Source organism: Cibotium barometz, chromosome 13 (assembly GCF_041138505.1).
Source record: "Cibotium barometz isolate CiBa-2024 chromosome 13, ASM4113850v1, whole genome shotgun sequence".
Lineage (NCBI taxonomy): Eukaryota > Viridiplantae > Streptophyta > Polypodiopsida > Cyatheales > Cibotiaceae > Cibotium > Cibotium barometz.
Window position 1 is genome coordinate 25,853,531 of NC_141058.1, and position 14,227 is coordinate 25,867,757.

Below are 14,227 nucleotides of genomic sequence, written 5' to 3' on the forward strand. Positions count from 1 at the left end.
TCCAGAGAGCTGATTGGCCAGCTGTACTGACAGCTGTCCAGTAGTATAAAATGACTAAAAATGGTAGAAAATGCCTAAATAATATCTACTAAATATGCCAATGTAGGGTGTCATAAAATGACTAGTACAAGCATGAAAAAAAGGTGATGTAGATCCTCTAAAGATGATATATTCCAACACCTCCTCTTCAGCGCTTCCAAAGGGGCAGTCCAATACCAGCACGCTGAAGTAACACCTCCAAAGTAGCTCTTGGAAGTGGTTTGGTGAGGAGATTAGCCACATTGTCCTTGGTAGAACTATAGGCCAACCAAAGAAGTCCCAACTCGATCCATTCACGTACAAAATGATAATGCACCAAAGACCAAATGTAATTCCTCTCAATAGAGGACATCTCTACTTCCATGGCTTACCGCCTCACTGTGGCTGTGAAAGAGCCTCCTCTGGACTCTCACGCTCATCAATCTCCTAGAGAGAACTCATGAGAGCATAATTCATTATGTGATGAGATGTGGAAGCCTGAGATGAACGGTGAGGTCCAAGGGTGGTGGTAGAGATCTGATTATGGAGCTATGCATAAGTGACTAGAATCTCTAAAGAGTTGTTAAACCCACCGAGGTAGGCCAACCTTCCTCTCAAAGCATGAAGAAGAAGATCCAATTGCAGTAGAGGACTCATCCGATGCTATTGGGAGAGGTGATGAAGTAAGCACTGGTGGTGGGGGTAATCCTGAAGTCAAAGAAGGACTCGTAGAGGGAGTGGGAACTGTAGAAGTTGTTGCAACATGAACTCGTGGCTGTAAAGTAGTAGCTAGCATCAGAGTTGTTGCAACATGAACTCATGGCTGTAAAGTAGTTGCTAGCACTGGAGTTGCAATAGGAGGAGGAGGAGGAGAAGCTGGATGTGGAAGAGGTATAAGATAACTAACATCGGCCAGGAATGGATCATCCAGAAAGTTGGAAGATGCATTAGGTGGAGAGGAGTCAATACCAAACAAGCTCTCATCAAACCGAGCATCATGAGAAATGATGATGTCATTAACCACCAGATCCCAGAAGCAGTACCCTTTGGATCTCAGACTGTAGCTTGTGAAGATCATCCTCTTTGACTTTGGTGCAAGTGTGGTCCTCTTCTAAATTCACACCCTTAATAGTAGGGCTCCTCTTCTATATGTAATAATCAGCTCTAAATTCACACCCTTAATAGTTACACACATGGTTGCTTAAATAGCTTCTCAAGAAATTGTCCTCCTTACCTTTTGGCTGGAAAAAACTAGTACTTCAATTGATATGCCTAAATTGACGTCCTTATATTGTGAAGAACCATTTTTAAAGGAAAAAAGGATTTCTCTTTAACTCCCAGCCTCTCTCTCTTTTCCTTTCTCAAAAACTAGGGCGTGGCACTACTGTAGACCTACTATACATGGACAATGGCCAAGAATGAACGTCAAAGGAAGATGCAACTCTCAACAGCTGAGGGTACTCGAGGGGGAGAGAGAGAGTGCCCATTCACACAAGCTAAAGAATGGATATGCCTTGCTAGTAGGCACACAAGCAATAAAGGCCACAAGACAAGATAAGCTCCTTACCAAGCCCCCTCTTAGGTAGTGGGAGAGAGGGCATGTTTTTAGCCTACAAAGGCTATTCAAAGACCGCAAGACAAGACAATCTCCTTGCCAAGCCCCCTCTTAGGTAGTGGGAGAGAGGGCATGTTTCTTGCCAATAAAGGCTATTAATACATGCTTGAAAAAACATGGATGTGGGATAAAAAAGGAGAGTTCCCCCATGGTCGCAGGCAAATAAAGAAAAGATACATCCTCCTCTTTCCAACAAAAAGTGAAAGACATTTTTTGGAGTAATCAAATACCTAAAAAGTATGAACTTATAATTTTATTTATATACCAAGAAAGCTAAAACTTCACTATTTTTTCAAAGGTCTTTTCCTCTCGTCTTGCGAGGTTTAAAAAAGAGGAAAACAATCTCGATCATATTAGCCATCTCCCAAAATATTAAGGCATTCATGCCTCACGTGCTTCTCCTTTGATATGTGCTCCTAAGAATGATCATTACCATTCCAAATCTATAAAAAATGAGTTGTGAGATCCCCCTGTTCCCACCAAGCAACAGATTCGGGGTACTAGCAGCAGAAGTAGCACTTCTCGCACGGGACAGGGGTCCCACATTCGGGGCCTCGTCCCCCACGGATATCCGGACAAGAGACTAATCCATCGATTTTTCCAAAAACCGGACTCGAAAAAACTTCTCTTACCCGGAAAGCACGGGCGATTCCACCAGGATAACTTTTTTCTCTAACGTAGTCAAGACCATTACTGATCAAGCTGATCCGATTGTACCTATAAAGATACTCGATCAGATCAAGGAAGAAACTTGCACTTGGATCATTGAGATCAACGCTTTTTTCCCCATCAAAGAGGCACAGCTGTTGATTCCTATCCATAGAACAATTACTATCCGGGATTTACTTTATCTATCGTAATAACAGAAATTGAGTCTCAATTTACGGATCCATCAGTCCAGCCTAACCCCATCTAGTCCCATGGGTTAGCCAACCGCCCAACCATTGTAGTGATGGGATCCAATTAGGAATTTGGTTAGGTTTTGTCCCGAGTACCAAGGAAAAGAGTTCCCAGGTCCCCTAGCCGGATATTCATGCAAAAATAAAACTAGTCACACCACTTACACACCCAATATGAAATTGCCTTTTTCACAGATTCAATCAGTTTTAAAACAATCCTTTAATGAAACCATAGTATCACTGATCACAATCTTCCAAATTATCCGGTTGATTATTAATTTCCCATCATTCCTTCATCAGAGTATCTATGGCATCATTGGCAACTAGAACGCTCACCACCTGTCCACTCTCAGGGGCCTTTTCAATAGTTCCTAGCCCATAATACTCGGCAATATAATCACTTATAAAAATCCAGATGGACTCTCGTTGAAGATCAGCAAGATCAACCAACAGATCCATATAAAGAGCCATGGACTCATCCATTGAAGACCAGCAAGGTCAATCAACCAGATCCATGCCCGGTTTCACAAAACAACTCTTACTCCTTGTTCCAATATCTTCCTTGACGCACGCGTGGGTATCCTCGGCGACCCAGAGCCCGAGCACCGTATGGTCAGCACCCTCTAGGATCCTTCGCAGGTGACCTAGCACTTCACTCATAGGCCGCTTCCTTGGTCCCTCATCCACCGTACCGGAAGCTCACCATTTTAATCGAATCGAGGCTGGTCAAGACCTCGGCCGACCTTGCTACGCGAGACGTCCACCATTGACTCTCCGTCAGCAGTTGCAACTTTATCAGTTAGGTCTCCACGACCTTAATCACAAGACAGTCAAAATGCTTCCCCAGCATTCTTGACATAAAACAGCCATTTACAAACAGCATTTACAAACAGTTTACAAATATAGTTTCTATATTAACTCTCATTTTTCCACATTATCCCTCATGAATCCACATTGCTTATTCCACATTCCATTTATATGTGTACTCATCCCATCCCATCATTTTTCATCTCATCACTTCAGATTCCTTACATATATCCACGTCCACATCCACATTCACATCCATACATCCACATCTACATCCATGCATCTATTTTCACATCCACATCTACATGCACATTCGTGCATCCTCATCCATACATCCACATCTACATGCACATTCACATCCATACATCCACATCTATATGCGTACATTCACATCTACATGCATACATCCACATCCACATTTGTACATCTACATCTCCATGCATACATCCACATCTCCATGCATACATCCACATCCACATTCACATTCACATTCACATCCATACATCTACATCTACATCTACATCTCCATGCATACATCCACATCCACATTCACATTCACATCCATACATCTACATCTACATGCATACATCCACCTCCACATTCACATCCACATCTATACATCTACATCTACATGCATACATCCACCTCCACCTTCACATCCACATCTATACATCTACATCTACATGCATACATCCACATCTCCATGCATACATCCACATCCACTTCACATTCACATCCATACATCTACATCTACATGCATACATCCACATCTCCATGCATCTACATCCACATCCTCATTTACACCCATACATCCACATTTACATTCACATCTACATGCATACATCCATACATACACATCCACATTTACATCCATGCATCCACATCCACATCCTCATTCACATCCATACATCCACATTCATGCATCCACATCTACATGCATACATCCATACATACCCATCCACATTCACATCCATATTCTCACCCTATCACAACCCATATACATCTTATCCCATCACATACACTTCTTACCTTATCCCATACACATCCTATCACTTCTTAACTCATCTTATCACATCCTAACTCATTTCATATACATCTTATCACATCTTATCACTTCCCATATCTTTTATGCATACCTCTATGCATGAAATTCAATTATGCTAAAAGTAACACTTTATAATAAAATATTAATCTCTTATGCATACCTCTATGCATGAAATTCAATTATGCTAAAAATAACACTTTTATAATAAAATATTAATCTCTTATGCATACCTCTGCATGAAATTCAATTATGCTAAAAGTAACACTTTTATAATAAAATATTCATCTCTTATGCATACCTCTATGCATGAAATTCAATTATGATAAAAGTAACACTTTTATGTTAAAATAATAATCTTTTATGCATACTTCTATGCATGAAAATCAATTATGCATAATATAAAAATCAATTTCTCTAGGCTTACAATGAATATCTTTCAATTAATCTAGGATGATAATTCCTAGAATAACGGAGGACTAATATTTTCGGACCGAAAACGCGTTTCAGGCGTGTCTGGACCTCCGTTTTTCAGAAAGCAGGCGATTTCAAGCACTGCGGGTAAGTCATCGATCCTCTGCAGAACTCTGTTTTAAGAACTGCAGGAAGACAGATTGACTGTGCAGACACTGTGGGTGCTGCAAGAGGTCTACAGTTGCCATTGGGTGTATGTATGCACATTGAAGTCACTGGTTGTGACATTTGAGTACTACAGCACCGCTGTGCAGAAAATACTACAGGTTGTGCAGAAAAAACCAGAGTGCAGTTTCTGGTGAAATTGTGTATTTGGCAAGATGTCAAATGATGGGATAACTCAGATTGTGGCTGAGAAGCTGGACAAGAATAACTTCCATGCTTGGAGGTTCAGGTTAACGAATTTCCTGATGGGAAAAGGCTATTGGGACTACATAGAAGGTGAGCATGAAGAGGCACCAGAGATACCGGATATAAATCCGACTGCTGCAGATGTGAAAGAGTTTAAAGACTGGAACCAAGGAGCCAGGAAGGTTATGTATTGGCTTTCCATTAGTATACAGGACACCATGATTGGGCACATTCAGGATGCCAAGTCCCCCAAGGAGGCGTGGGACACCTTGGTAAAGCTGTATGAAACAAATACCAAGGCACGTAAGATACAGTTGAAGAATGAACTTCATACTGTGGAGAAAAAGAGCATGTCTGTGAATGACTATGCGCTGAAGATAAAGGGTATTGTGGAATCCCTTGCATCTATTGGTGTGTCAGTAGATGATGATGACAAGGTGGAAGTCTGTCTACGTGGTCTCGGGCCACAATACAAGGCGTTCAAGACGTCCATTCAGACTCGGGAAAACATTCCCAACTTTACAGATTTGGTGTCTATGCTGATTATCGAAGAGAAGAGCTTGGGTGAAGACCAACAGTCTTCACAAAGCAAAAACAGTTCAGAGCAACAGGCCTTCTACACGAGTTCAGGAAGAGGACGAGGTAGAGGAGGTCGTGGACGCGGTCAAGGAGGTGGCCGAACAGGTAATCAGAATTTTGGACAGCAGCAGCAGCAGCAACAACAGTCCCAGAATCAACAACAACAACACGCAGGTGGAAGAGGCAAATTCAGAGGCAGGGGGAGTCAAAGAGGCCGTGGAAATTGGCAAAGGCAATATAATGATGCACGTGAATGTTATTATTGTGGTAAGCCTGGACATGTGCAGTCAGAATGTTATAAGAAGCAGGCTGACATGCAAAATGGGAAAGTGCAGCAAAACAACTATGCATCCTCAAGCAGAAATAATGAGGATAATGAAAGGTTGTTTGTTATGCAGCATGTCGTGAATGCCATGTCTGAAAATGTTGATGCAGCACAAAAAGATAATGTGTGGTATGTGGATTCAGGCGCTTCGAACCACATGACGAGTCATGGGGAGTGGTTCAAGGAGATGAAGAACCCGGAAAGACCAGGTTTTGTGGAAACAGGGGATGACACTGCTCATCCAATTGCCCACGTTGGAGATGTGCCATTATCTATGCAGGATGGCAAAGTGAAGTACCTTGCAGATGTACTTCATGTACCGAACATAACAAAGAATCTGGTTTCAGTTGGCCAGATGATTGAGCAGGGGTTGCAGGTTCGGTTTAACCCTGATGGGTGTTATGTTGAAGATTTCAAAGACAAGTGCAGGTTGGTTGCAAAAGGCAACAGAGTGGGCAGAATGTTTACGTTGGATGTAGACATGCCTGAAATGAGTGCTACGATGTTTGCAAATGGTTCAGGAGTTGTTGCAGACACAAACATATGGCATAAAAGAATTGGACATGTAAATGTGCAGAGATTGAAGTCTATGCAGACAAAAGGAATTGTGACAGGGCTGCCAAAATTTAAAGTGGAAGGTATGCAGAAAATCTGTGAAGCATGCCAATTTGGGAAGCAAACAAAGCATGTGTTTCCACGTAACAGATATGTGAGCAGAAATGCACTAGATGTTGTGCATTCAGATGTATGGGGTCCTACGAAGACCGTGTCTATGGGAGGCTGCAGGTACTATGTCACCTTCATTGATGACCACACAAGGAAAGTGTGGGTATATTTCATGAAAGAGAAGAGTGAGGTGTTCACTCACTTTCAGAATTTCAGAGTTTTGGTTGAAAAGCAAACAGGAAAATATGTCAAGTGCCTAAGGTCAGATGGAGGGGGAGAATACTTCTCCAATGAGTTCTCTGAATTTTTGAAGAAGAATGGTATTCGGAGACAGTTCACATGCAGATACACTCCGCAGCAAAATGGAGTTGCTGAGCGGAAAAACAGGCACATTGCTGAGATTGCGCGAGCATTGATGGAAGAGAAGAATATGCCGCATTGCTATTGGGCTGAGGCTGTTTTTACAGCAGTATACATCATGAACAGGACTCCAACTGCAGCCATACATGATGTAACTCCAGAGGAGAGGTTTACTGGCAGAAAACCAGATTTGTCTCATCTGAAAGTCTTTGGATGCATTGCATATGTGCATGTGCCAGATGAGCTGAGAACTAAGCTGGATCCGAAAGCTGAAAAATGTGTGTTTATTGGATATTCCCTTGAGCAAAAGGGATACAGGTGTTATAACCCTGCTACACGTGAGTTGAGGGTAAGCAGGGATGTTGTCTTTGATGAGATGAGCAGCTGGTATGCTGCTGAAAAAGAAGCTGTTGGGGCTGATGTGAGTGGAAGTGTGGTTGCACAGAATGCAGGTCAGCAATCACAGTCTTTGAGTGGACCAGGAGAGTCCTCATCTAGTGGGTCTGTTGATAGACCATGGAGTGGCAGGCTGCGTCATAATACCAGCCCTGCAAATGTGATTACTACATCACGTAAAGGAAAAGAGAAAGTGGTTGAGCCCCTTGGTATGCCTGACATTTCTGCAGGGCATTCTCATGTTGATGGAGAGTCTAGTGGCTCAGATATGAGTCTTGATGAGGAGCTTGGGATCCCAGCTATGAGAACACCTGGTGTAAAGAAGGCTATGGAAGCCATGAATGAAAAGCTGCGAAGATCAGGGAGAGTGAAGAACCCTGTGCAGAGATTTACATATGATGGTTATGTGGCACATTGTTGAGAACTAAGGTTATACACAAAGGGGCAATGGATGAGGTGTGTGTGTGTGTGTAAACAAGCCTCTAGCTTTAGGGCTTGTGGTGTCCTATTTAAAGGCCCATTAGGGAGAGGGAAGCTCACTTGGTGCATTAGCTTGTGAGAGCCCATCCATGTTGTATTCCTAAGCAGCATAATAAACAAGTGTTTTACTTGTATAATTTCTTGCCTCCATGCATTGTTGAGCATCTTGTCATTTATCAAATCCATTAAGCTAATCAAGTAATTAGGCCAATGCAACATTTTCTCATGGTATCAAGAGCCCGGTTTACTGATTATTCAGCTGCATTAGCCATCCCTAAGCTAGATTAGTGAACCAAGTTCAAATTTTGAACTTTCCCCCCTTTTTTCCTCTTTCCCTCTTCTACCCTCTCTAGGTGGAGGCCTTCAATCAAGCAATGGAGGCCATATCTCCATGAAATTCCTTCTTGGGAGTTGAAGGGGAGATCAAGGCTAAGTGTCCTGTACCGGCAATTAACCCAATTAGGGGGCGGAGGAGGCGGCGTCATCGAATTAGGCATTTCGCCTGTTTTTTCTTCACAGTTTCTGGTCGTACAGCTGCCGCGGGCAGCGCGGGCCACTATTGAGCCCAAAACCATAGGGCTTTTAAAGCCCATACATCAATGGTTAGGGTCACTTAATTTGGGCCCAAATGATGCAGTAACGAGCGCGCAAGAGGTGGATTAGCAGACGCCCAGCTCTGTTTTTTCTTCAAAGTCATGGAAAACCAAGTTTTTTCTTGCTAATTAGTGTTAATTAAACACTAATTATGTGTTTTTAAACACAAATTCTTCTCAAGTGGTCTTCAACACTGATTGCTCACTACTTCTTGAGCATTCTTGAGCTAAAATTTCCACCATTGCTTCCATGCTCTTTTTCTTGAAGCTTATGCCCTAAAAGCTTCACTAATAGTGTTGTTTAACACTAATAGTGTTCATTAAACACTATAGCCTCAATCAAAGTGTTCTTAAACACTATGCCAATCTTTCAAATCTCTGATTTGTGTGTTCATTAAGCACAAAAATGGAAAACCTAACCATTTCTCAAGCCAACGGTGTTCATTAAAAACACCAAAACCCTCTCTAATAGTGTTGCTAAACACTAATCACCAATCCTAAACCCTAACTCAAGGCTTCTTGCTGTTTTTTTCAGAATTTACAGCCCTTTTTTAAGCCTTACATTCATTAATCTCTTGGCATTATTATCCTCAAGCATTTTAATTGTTTTCTTTGCCAATCTTGTAAGAGATTAGACACTGCCATTGCTTCAAGCAATTGGTAAGACCTTCTCTAACCCTAATGGCGAAAGAAGAAAATCATAACCAAATCAAGAAATTCACGGGTGATGGTTTTCATACTTGGCAAGTGCTTGTCAAGTACAAATTAATGTCAAAAGGCTTGTGGCCATACATCACCGGCAAAAAGGTCGTTGACATTAACAATCCCGAAGACATAGAAGATGATGAAAGAGCTCAAGCCATCATCATGCTTCATCTTGATGAGTCTCTCATCCATCATGTGGATCAACTCCCATTAGCAAAGCAAAAATGGGATGAGCTAGAGAAACTCTACGGTGCTCGTGGAAAGAACTCCAAGATCTCACTTAAAATTGAGTTCTTTAGCTTGGAGTTCAATGCAGGAGACGACATTGGTGCTTTCATTTCCAGAATTAAGGGCCTCATGGCTCAACTTGCATCGGTAAATGCAAAGGTAGATGAGGAGGATGCCATCGCCGTTTTGCTAAAAGCGGTAAATAAAGTTTTTCCCACCCTTGTCACCACCCTCAAAAACATTCCTAATCCCACACTTGAAGGTGTCATCCAATCATGTCTAGATGAAGACAAGCGACCTAAAAGTGGGAGTGAAGCCTCTACATCCGATCATCAAGCTCTTGTGCACAAAGTCACCAAAATCAAGTGTACCCATTGCAAGAAGCTTGGTCATCTTGCAAGTAATTGTTGGGTTAAATACCCCAACAAAATGAAATGCAATAAATGTAAGCAACAAGGGCACATTACCTCAAAGTGTCCTACAACGCCTACATCGTCATCAACAACAAAGGAAGCCGAAGCAAACTTTGTAAATGAGAAACTCTTCTAGAATCATTCTAGAAACACACAACCATAACATCTCTTTTGTATGCCTATGTTATAAAGGCAACTACCCAACTAGTCATTAAGGGAGGGATTTTCAACCTATGTCCAATGCCACCCATTTCAAGTCCAGACTCTACATGGCTTGCATTGAGGGAGGGTGTTGAGAACTAAGGTTATACACAAAGGGGCAATGGATGAGGTGTGTGTGTGTGTAAACAAGCCTCTAGCTTTAGGGCTTGTGGTGTCCTATTTAAAGGCCCATTAGGGAGAGGGAAGCTCACTTGGTGCATTAGCTTGTGAGAGCCCATCCATGTTGTATTCCTAAGCAGCATAATAAACAAGTGTTTTACTTGTATAATTTCTTGCCTCCATGCATTGTTGAGCATCTTGTCATTTATCAAATCCATTAAGCTAATCAAGTAATTAGGCCAATGCAACATTTTCTCACACATCACTATGCATATATGGCAAAGGTTGTGCAGGTTGTTGAGCCCACATGCATTGATGAGGCTGTTGGAAATGTGTGTTGGGAGAAAGCTATGGATGAGGAGATGGATGCACTATATGGAAATGAAACTTGGGATTTAGTGCAATTGCCTGAAGGCAAGAAAGCCATTGGATGCAAGTGGGTGTACAAAGTTAAACATAACAGTGATGGGAGCATAAACAGGTACAAGGCTAGATTGGTAGCCAAAGGATATGCGCAGACATATGGGATTGATTATGAGGAAACTTTCAGCCCAGTTGCCAAGATGGCAACGGTGAGAGTTGTGATAGCAGTGGCTGCGTCAAAGCAATGGTCTTTACATCAGATGGATGTAAAGAATGCATTCTTGCATGGGGATTTGCAAGAAGAGGTGTATATGTTGCAGCCACCAGGATATGAGGATGTGGGTCACCCCGAGCATGTTTGCAGGTTGAAGAAAGCCTTGTATGGCTTAAAGCAAGCACCAAGAGCATGGTCTGACAAGATTTCTGAATATCTTGTCACTATTGGCTTTCATGTAGCCAATGCAGATTTCTCGCTGTATGTGAGACATGGTGATAGAGGAGTTGTGCTTGTTGTCATCTATGTAGATGACTTGATCATTACGGGGGACCATGATGCAGAGATCTTTGATGTAAAGATCTTGCTTAGACAGAAGTTTGAGATGAAGGATCTGGGGGAGCTCAGATATTTCTTGGGCATTGAGGTGATTAGGTCACCACATGGTATTGGATTACTGCAGAGACAGTATGGCTTGGACATGTTGTCCAAGTATGGTATGATAGGCTGTAAGCCTATTTCTGTGCCATTGGATCAGAATGGCAAGTTGAGTGCAGATTCAGGAGAGATCTTGGAGGATCCTACTATGTACAGGAGCATAGTAGGAAGTTTGATCTACATGACGATCACCAGACCAGATTTGAGCTATGCTGTTGGGTTGGTGAGTCAGTTTATGCAGGTTCCACGGAAACCGCATTTGGATGCAGTGAGACGCATACTGAGGTATGTGAGGTCTACTTTGCATTGTGGACTATTCTATGAGACTGGGACAGAGATATGTGTACATGGGTACACAGATGCTGATTGGGCTGGTAGTATCTCAGACAGAAGATCTACCAGTGGCTTCATGTTTTCTTTGGGGAGTGCTGCTGTGACTTGGAGCAGCAAGAAGCAGCTTACGGTTGCTCTATCGAGTACGGAGGCCGAGTACAGAGGAGCTGCTATGGCAGCATGTGAGGTAGCTTGGTTGAGAAAGCTACTTGCAGATTTGGGTCTATCAGTGGATAGACAAGTTGTCATTTTCTGTGACAACATTAGTAGTATACAGTTGGCCAGGAACCCAGTCTTTCATGCTCGTACGAAGCACATAGAGGTCCACTACCACTTTGTCAGAGAGAAGGTCTTGGCAAGAGACCTTGACCTTGTTTATGTCAGCACAGAGGATCAGGTAGCTGACATCTTCACCAAAGCATTGGGTACAGAGAAGCTCCGCAGATTCAGGGCTTCGCTTGGTGTACATGAGATGGAGTTGAGCTCGAGGGGGAGTGTTGAGATATCGAGCTCTAGTGAGGCGGTGGACACTGATGACCCGCCTGGGGGATAGGCCCCGCACTTACACCACTGGCATGGTTGGTGAGATCTTGGGTGATATGCGGCCAGTGGGATGACAGGCTGTGTGACAGCCACTCTAGAGACTGGCATAGTTATAGCGCCAGCTCATTTAGTCGGGTTCACACTATAGAGAACCCGTGTATGTATTTGGTTGAGTACCTTTCATATTGTGTGTACTCTTATTCTTGTATATGGTGTGTTGAGTGTTGAGTAGAGAAGAAGAAGATTTTCAGCCTCTCACCTTGTGTGTTCTCTATTAGGGTTTGTGAGTGTGTGTGTGTGCTTGCAAGAGCTCAAGCTCTCTTCCCCCCTGCATCTTTTCAATCCTCCCACCCCTCAGAGGGATGTTTGCACACTAGGGTGGGCTTATTCACTGCACTAGCCTGGGTCCTCAGAACTAGGTAGCATCATAATCTCTCGCCTCAATCGGCGAACCTTATTCTCCCAATGGTATGAGGGATACCTTAGGCCAATCCTGAGCTTTGCTAACAACGCCGCCCGGCTACACAAGCACGGAACGGAGTTAGCGTTGAAGCCAAGAAAAACTTGCACTCTTTAAAGATAACAATTTCAATGCAATTTATTAAATACAGCATCACACAATTCATAACTTCATACAATTTTTTGAAAGGAAAAGATACACATTTATTAGCACTAATAAAAAAAAATGCTTCTTTAAAATATAACCAAGCTAACCTGGCCACCATTTCCTTGAGGAGCTTGTAAAGGGAGGTCTGGAGCCACATCGCGGGAGCATCTTCTATAATCTCGTTGTTGCGCGCTCCTCTCGGAGCAATCTTCTGACGTCTCCGAGAAGGGGCCATTCTGGATGGCGTTTTGTAGGGCTCGCTGTTGCGGTTGAAACGCTTCAGTCGGATCTCAATTCTGAGATCGTTTGCTCACCATATGAGCAAAAGACTATAGCGCACGAACCCTTTCTTAAGGCAAAAAAACCCTTATTAAAGTCTACACCGCAAATGGGGGGGGGGATTGTGAGATGTCCTTAAGACCAAAAACGTGGAGGAGGGTTGGGAGGGCTGCTGTAAGTCTATTCACATGGGGGGGAGAAGAGTTAAGGACACTGCCTCCTAGCAAGAGGGGGATGGAGGAAAATTGGCTTATCTGAAAAGAGGCAAATGAGGGGGTGTGAGAGGGGCGGCTGTACTGCAGCAAGTACACTACACAGGGGTGGATGGCGGTATGGACGACGGTACAACGGGACATACGCTACACAGAAATGCGTGTAGCTTGTGGAGCACCCCAGGGGTTTATATAGCTGAGGGGTACGGTTACGGACGCTGCGCAAAGCAAGGATGAAAGGACGGTGTACCATCAACGGCTATGGATCAGTGGCCTGCATGGGTCTAGGGGAAAGGTACGGTGTCGGTTGCCAGGGAAAGGAGTGGTATGCATGTACCTTATCTGGTCTGGGATAGGGGTACGTGTGGACCACATAGTGGGTAGCCATCCTTTGGTTCTTGGACGACCATTGTACGGGCACCCTAGTAAGTGTGTACGGTCCGAATTTTGGGACGCGGTACCTAAATTTGGGACGCCCGCCTCGATTTGCATGCTGGACCGCCCCGGGGGTGATTTTTTTTTTGTCCGGGAGTTCTTCTTGTCATTGGGGTTCAGACCGTTCGTCAATCGGACACCCGGTCGTGCATTTATTAAGGTTTAAAGGTCGTCGCTTTTTAACTAAAATGACTAAAATTTACGTATAAGCTTGATCCGGTGTCCATTTTGGATGCTGTAAAATCTTATATTAGGGTAAAATTACGCGCAAATTCCAAATTTGGGCTCAGAATTTGAAGATTCTAAGTAGAAATGACTCAAATAATAAAATCATTGATTTTTATACCATAAAAACTCATAAATTTATCTATTACATGAACATTTCTTTATTAGTGAAGATGGGTATGTTACATCCTTCCCCCCTTAAAGAAATCGAGATGTCCGCATCTTGTTATGAATTGGGAATAATCCTTTAAGAGTGTAGCTTCATCTTCCCAAGTTGCATCCTCTTCAGGGTAATCTTTCTACTAA